This window comes from Carlito syrichta, unplaced genomic scaffold (genome assembly GCF_000164805.1).
Source record: "Carlito syrichta isolate Samal-C Ts95f unplaced genomic scaffold, Tarsius_syrichta-2.0.1 Scaffold308834, whole genome shotgun sequence".
NCBI lineage: Eukaryota > Metazoa > Chordata > Mammalia > Primates > Tarsiidae > Carlito > Carlito syrichta.
In genome coordinates, this window is record NW_007252930.1 from 433,573 (window position 1) to 441,586 (window position 8,014).

Here is an 8,014-nt window from a genome sequence, read left to right on the forward strand (position 1 = left end):
TTCTATTCTGTGCTAATTCTACCTACACTGTAGAAACTCTTAATTATAGCTCAAACTAGTTCCTAAAGAATGTGGCCCAGTCCAAAGATCAAGCTGGGCCGTTTCTAGAAATAATTGATTACAATCTCTTAACAAAATGGCTATTCTAAAATCCTATATATCTATCTTAATTTCTATAAAAGTTTCTAATTCCTAATGCTAATATCTAAAGCTGATCATCAGCAATAAAGCTTCTAAAAATAAAACTCAAATATAAATTGTAAATTGTTCTAAGGCCAAAACCACAATAGTAGAAAATGGGAACAATGAAATTTCTAAAGTTAACTGTATTCTTATTATACCTCAAAATATCATGTTTGATCATGCTTGAACTAACATAATTCACTGACATAGCATAACCTATTCTACAATACTTTATATGAATAAAATAAATTCAATTTCTATAATAAGTAGAAAAACCCTACACTAATTGAAGCTAAAAACCGGTTTAAAAGAATGCAGCCTAGTCCAAAGTATATGCTGGGCCCTTAGGAATGTGGCCCAGTCCAAAGTTCGTGCTGGGCCATTTCTGGTAACTCTAGATAATCATCTATACCTTCTAAAGCTGAAAACAGCTCTCCATATGTATACACTAATTCTACAAATATACTTTTAAATCTTATAAAGAAGCTTGTACCAAATGGAAGACTCCCAAATGTGACCTGAGTTTGAATTCTATCTAATACCTAAGCCAAAATCGCAGTTCATGGGAAAGAGGAACAATGAGTTTCTAGAGTTAGCCATGCCTGTCACAGTCACAAAGCCTTCAGCTTAGGTCAGCAGAGTTCCTTTTGGCTAAATAGAAAAAGGTAGAAGGGAATGGGGCTAATAGCTCCCAAACACATCCTAGTGGTCTCGGGGTCCACGGCCCACCTTGATCCCTAACGTTCAAGTGGGCCTCTGGGGCTGGCTCCCAACAAGATTTTAGAGGAATATGTAAGAACTTAGCATATTACCAGGGACAGTTGGAAACAACAGGGGTGTTCAGCACAGAAAAGTCAAGCTCTAAATTGTCATTTCAAAGATTTGCTTTGTCTATTATGAGAAGAATAGACTATAAAAATGTAAGTGTGGAAGTTAAGAGACAGTCATTCAGAGGAACAGGGCTATAGGTTGGATCAAGGTAGAAAGTGAGAGAAAAGATGAATCAAAAATGACTTCAAGGTGTTTTTTGTTTTTTTGAATTGGTGTCTCACTCCATTGTCCATGATGGACAACCCCAGCATCAACCTGCTGGGTTCAGGCGTTCCTTCCACCTCGGCCTTCCAAGTAGCTGGAACTACAGGTGCCCACTACCACACCCGGCTAATTTTTGATTTATTGTAGAGACGAGGTCTTTTCAAGTTGCCCAGGTTGGTCTTGAACCCACAGGCTCAGGCAATCCATTCACCTCGACCTCCCAAAGTGCTGGGATTATAGGCTGAGCCACTGAGCCCAGCCATTAAGGTATCTGAGGTGAGTAAATGTCAAAGTACAATTGTAATATATTAAGATGGAGAAGACTGGTAACAAATTTGGAGAGAGCAATCAAGAGTTGGATTTTATACATGCTAAATTAAAGCTGTCTTTTAGATATTCATGAGGAGATGTCAAACTGGTAGTAGATATGTGGGTTTACTAACTGAAGGAGCTGTTAAGTCTGGAGAGGTGCATGAAGGGTGTGTGAAGATGTGGGCCTGGATAAAATCATTAGGGAGTGAGTGTAGATAGAGGAAAAAAAGCTATGAGGATTGAACCTAGAAGCAACCAACATATAGAGGCTGGGGAGATAAAATAGATCAAAGAACCAAGAAATAATGGAACAGTAAAGTGATCAGAGTACCAAAAGAGAGAAGAGTCTTGAAGTTCAACTGGAGAAAACATTTCAAGAAGGAAAAAGTATTCAACTATAATAAATATGACTGAGAGATTAAATAAAAGTAAAACAAAAAATGCCTTTTGGATTTGGGAACATTATTGCCATTAGTGACCTTAACCAGTGCACTTACTATGGAATGGGTAGGTGGGCTGTAGTGTTAGCAAACTTTTCAAAACTGTCAATCTGAGGGGAGAAGGAAAAGAAAGCTCTGAGATTTGAAATGTTTTCCAACATGGCCTTACTGAATTCAGAATTGGAAGATGATGTGACAATTGGCTCTTGAAAACAAGAGAAAACTGGTACAAATAAAAAAAATTGATTAAAATATACATGCAACAAAGTAAAAATAAATTATTTATTATTTTAAAATATAATGGAAAGGTATATAATATCTGTCTAGAAAATGTATGTCCTTAGCATAGTCACAAGGTCCTGCCATATTAAATATGGATTTAATATTTGGTAGCACACTTTTCTAAATAGCATTATTAACATGACTTTACATATTTTCAAGGTTTCAAGGAGGAAAAAAATTATTCTCTAGATTTAACCATGGATATATATAACTTGATATCTATTTATTTACATTTGTGCAATATACTGAGATTGTTATTCCCTATTCTTGTTCTGGGTATGTTAGTGCTTAAAAAGAACATGCATTAAAGTGTACAACTAATGAACTTATAGATGAAAACATCCGTTTGATACCTTCATTGGCAAATAACTTTAAAAAGTATACTGGTGATGTGTCCTTTACAGAAAAAAACTCAATAAGAATAAACAAAATAGCATGTAATTGCATATGTAGTGTACAGAGTATTAGAACTCAGAGTACAGAAATAACCACTGGAAAATAAGTAAGAAAAAGGTAAACAGCTAACAAAATAAAAGGTGGGCTAACTAAACAGGAATTTCATAGGAAAGAAAGCTTGAAGGCCTATAAATATAAAAAGATCTAATTAGTAATCAGAGAAATACAAATTAGAACAGCAATGAGACACAGTTCCACACTCACCTAATTGGCAAAACTTAACAACAACAGCAACAAGGATATTGTCAAGGATGTAGAACAAGAGAAATTCTGATCAGGAGTATAAATTGATATAATCAAATTACAAAGCTGATAGGCATTAATCAATAAAGTTGAACATGCACACAACTTACAATCTAGCATTTAGTATTCTCTGAAGAAATGTCCACATATATATACTACAAAACTTCTATGATATCTTAAAGTATTTTTGTAATACCAAAAAAGAAAGAGAAAGTCACAGAATATATAAAGAAATGGAGGAAAATTCATTTGATTGAATACTACTTGCACTGAAGACAAACAAGCTTAATGCTATATGCATCAACTTAGATGAATCTCAAAAATGTAGTATTAGGTAAAGAAATGAATATGATTTTTATATATATATATACCTTAATGAATATATATGATATATAGTATGAATGAATATATTCTTAACAGTGAATATATATTAAATATATGCAGCATGAATCTATATAATATTATTATATACAGTATAATGAATATATATACAGCATAATGAATATTATATTCAATGTATAATATTATTGTATATATAACAAAAATGAACTGGAGGAAGAAGAAATAGTAGATTGACTTAGTTAAGCAGCTTTATCAGTAATCTAGATAGACAATATAGACATGGGTTGCATTGGCAAGAATGGGAGCAGAGAGGAAAAAATGCAAAAGACAATAGAAAATATAAAGCAATCAAACCTGCTGGCTGCTGAACAATGGACAGAAGAGAGGATGTCTCCACACTGTGAAGCCTAGTCGATGTTAAAAGGTATCAGAGTTAGAGAGTAAATGACATAAAAGCAGGCAGAAATAAAACTTCCCTTATTTAGGAGCAATGCCAGAATTAGAAATTAGTATTTGAGTTATCTGATTATTGTGATAACTGGCTATGCAATAGTTGATACATTCTCCTAGGGAAAGAGTGTAAAATGACAGCCTGGAGAATTAGGAAAAAAGGAGGAAGTTAAACAAAGGAAATCCTGTCCTCCTCCAATTTACTCTTCAACATTGACACCAGAGTAATATTTCTAAACCACAGAATTGATCATCTGACCTCCCCTGTCCTAAACTCTTTATAGTTTCATGAATTCCAAAATGCTATAGCCTGCCACAAGATGCTATTTATGTTCTAATGGTATGTCCTGTGACTACCACCTAGCAAACCTATCTGACAACCACATTGAAGCCTTGCCACCTTCTCTTACTGTTGCTTGACCTTGACCCTGTAATTGCTCTTCCTCCTGCCTGGATAAAACCTGATCATTACACCAGAACCAGCATCTCCTCCTCTTAGAAGCCTTCCCTCACTTATTTAAGTTAATCAAAGGCCCATCTTTTCTACTTCATGGGTGTCTTTTCAGAGCTTTATGATGCATTTAACCTAACACACTATTCTATAATTGTTTCATTTTTGTATCCTGTTGAAGACAGGATTAACTTTCATTTCTGTATCCACATGCTTAGCTATAAGTGCACCAACTAGGCCTTTAATAAATGTTTCCTAAATAAATGAGTGGATGATTAGGCAAGGCAATAATAAATGAAACAGTCAAAGAAGGTGTCAGAAAACTATATCAGGGAGGTTTTGGAATGGAGGTGAATGGTTCATAATATGTTACACTCTGGCAATAGGAAATGGGAATGGAAAAAATGCCTTTTTAATAAAATGAGGCGATCAGAGGCACAGGTCCCAAGCGGGCTTCAGCCCCATAAAACCACCACCTCCAAGGAGATCTTAGCAGCATGGTCCATGTGTTAGAACTCATTGCTTCAGACGGCTGCCGGCCATAGCTCCAGGCCCCTGGAAGTAATGCCTGACATTCTGGAACTAGTGTCCATGCTCCAGAAGCAATTTCTCAGGTGTGTGTTTCTTGTGAGCCAAGTGCCCCAGGTCATGAGCAGAATGTTTGTTTGTCACCGTGGGTCTGATGAAAAGCCACAGTCAAAATGCTATGACTGTGTGAGGATGGGCTTTGTGATGGGTTGCACCATGGATATGGAGGCTCTTTGTGTACTTTTCCGGTCTCAGGATCAGAATGCTCAGTTGGGAGCTGATGCATGCCATTGAGAAAACTGTGGTGCAAACTGGCAGCACCTGTTGCACATCCATGGCCAGGTGGATGGGCATCTGATGGCAACTACGTCCATGGTTGTGGGCTATATCTATACTCTCCCATAAATCCCAGCTTAGTTACTGTAATCAACAAAGTATTTGAGTAGCCTGAAAACAAAGCAACACAACAATGAAAATAATGAAGACGTTAATGGTGTGCTCTGGTTCAGCAGGTGGTTTGGGCAGAACTACATGATGGTTGAGAGGGAAGTATGGTCTAACCACTGAGGATTATGTGAAAAATGGAGGCATCTTGTGATTAATTCCAGGTAAGAAAGTCCAATGACCAAAAGCATCAGGAGGTCATGCAGACACTTTTAGGAGAGTGTGAACGCAGGCATGCATGGAGGGACTCAGTGGTGGAGGGTAAACTAAGAAGGAACTGTTAAAGAGTAAGAGCTCCCTGGGGACTGGAAAGTGGTCTTGTGTCAGTAGAACTGGCAGGGTCCTATTCGCAGAAGAAAGATGGGATAATAATTTTAGAATGAAGGTTCCGGAAAGATGGCGATGGCATAGGCAGGACTGTGAGATTCTCCAAAAGTGAGTTCCCAAAAAGGCTCTTACTTTCCTTCCCCCATCTCCCTGCCCACTGCCAGTCACACCAGTCTGAGGCCTAGAGATCCTTAATCCCACGCAAGCCTGGCTATTGTGGCCCCTCGGCTGTTGTTGCTCCATCATAGGCAGCCCCAGGCCCTGACCGTGTGGAGATCCCAGTTCCCTCCCCAGCTACAACCTCTCACCTGGCCCCAACCCCAAGCCACCAGCCGCTGCCTGTGGAGGCCCTTGGATACTACCTTGTGGAGATCTGGGTTCTCTTACTGGCTACACTGATCTGCCCAGCACTCAGCCACTGCCAGCTCCCTCCCTGACTGGGTGCCCAGCCCAGCAGCCTGCTGCTCACTCCTCAGAGTTCCAGCTCCCTGTCCTGGGTTCTGGGCCCTCACCCAACCCTATTTCAAGCCATTCTCACCCAGGGAGGCTCTAGGCGCCCTCCCCTTAGAGATACCAGCTCCATTCCTGGCTGAAGTGCCCTGTGCGGGGCCCAAAGCCACTGTCACCACTCACCACCCGCCCTTTGGAGCTCCAGTCCCTGCTCTGGCTGAGGCACCCAACATGAGACCCCATGGTTGTGTAAGGGAACAGTATATCTTAAGGAGATGGTGATCAGCCACTCTCAGCTCTCAGCTCCAGAAGCGGGAATTCCCAGCTCCCTCCTCCACCCCAGACCTCTGGCGGCACACCAGATCCAGCACCCAGCTGTGTCACTGATCCCTGGTGCCTGAAGCTGGAGAAACACCACCAAAGCCTGTCATAGTGGATCACCCACGGACCCAGATGAGTGGAGAGAAATGGCAGGTGGAGAGAAAGGATCAACGAAAGAGGAGCTGCCCACCTTGGCCATTTTCCAGGCAGAGATTGCATTGCCCCACCCATCTATGAGCAGCCTCCACCTTGGTTTCTAAGGCAACATTGCTAAACAGAAGAAAAAAAGACCCTCCCCTATGCTGAATCAGATACAGCAAACTCATTCTTGTTGTAGACCTCTCAGGCAGCAAGCAAAGGGAACCAACCCATGCTTGGAGTAAATCTATCTGTCTGCAATGAAAACAAAGGGGAGAGGCTAGAGATCAGAGCTGAAGAGAATTTAGACACTCAGGAAAGATTCTAGAGCTAGTCTGGCTTCTTATTTGGATTTTTGATTTTATGGTTTTGACTGTTTGTTTTACTCACTTTTGTTTGCTTTTTGATCTAGACTACCTGTTTGTGTTGGGGAAAAATGCATGAAAAGGCATGATTTTATTGAACTGTTTTTGTGTGATTATTGGTATGCTTTAGGGAATTTTGTGTGTGTGTCTGTTTTTCACTCTGTCTGGCCTTGTGTCTCTTTTTCATTGATTAGCTGGTATGTATGTCTGTTTTCCCTCTAGATCTTCTCTCTCTCTTCTTCTTGACCCCCCTTCCATTATTTTCCTTTTTCGTACCTCCTTTTGTTCCAGGGAGCAAACCTAAACCTGTCTGCACAGACAGATTGTAAGGCAGTGGGAAATGAGTTCCAGTGTGCCCATACACCTGTTGGTGGATACTGGGATCTGCAGATAGATTCTGAATCACAGCTTCCCCCTCAATTAAACCTCAAAACTGCAAAAAGTACAGCCCCCAACCCCCAGTCCAGCCTCAAAAGTGAACAAAGTCAGAGGACCCTCATAAGGAAGAAGAGGAGATTAAACAAAAGAAGTAAAAACAATCCCACCTTCCCTGAAAAACAGAATTAAAGAAGGGGAGGGAAAGGGAGAGAGAAAAATCTACACAAATGAAGAAAAACCAAAGAAGAATATGGGTCTCTTCCAGACCCCTGGGAGGGCAGACACTGAGAAAAATGACTTCAGAATGCAAACAATGAAGAGCCCCAAGAATGACTGGTCTCAAACTATAAACCTAGATATCAAGACATTAATGGAGAGATTAAAAAGAATTGAGGAGAGAAAAGAAGAAACTAGGAAGGAGTTGAACTGAGATAACAGCAGTAAAGAATACTGTGAATGAAATAAATAACAAACTGATAAGCATGGAAAGCAGAATTAGCCAAGCAGAAGAAAGAATCTCAAAGCTTGAGGACCAAAATATAGAACTAACCCAAACTGTCAAAAACATAGAAAAGAAGCTTAAAAAGACAGAATAAAACCTTCAAGAGATGAGCGATTACTTCAAGAGACTGAACCTAAGAGTAATTGGACTTTCTGAAATAGAAAGAGAGACAGAGGCTACCCTGGAACAAACATTCCATGATATTATCGAAGAAAACTTCCCTCATCTCATCAGTGATGTGAAAATTCAAACACACGAGATTCAGAGAACCCCTGCAAGACAACAAATGAGAAGACCAACACCCAGACACATAATAATTCACCTAAACAAAGTAGGTATAAAAGAAAAAATCCTAAAGGCAGCAAGA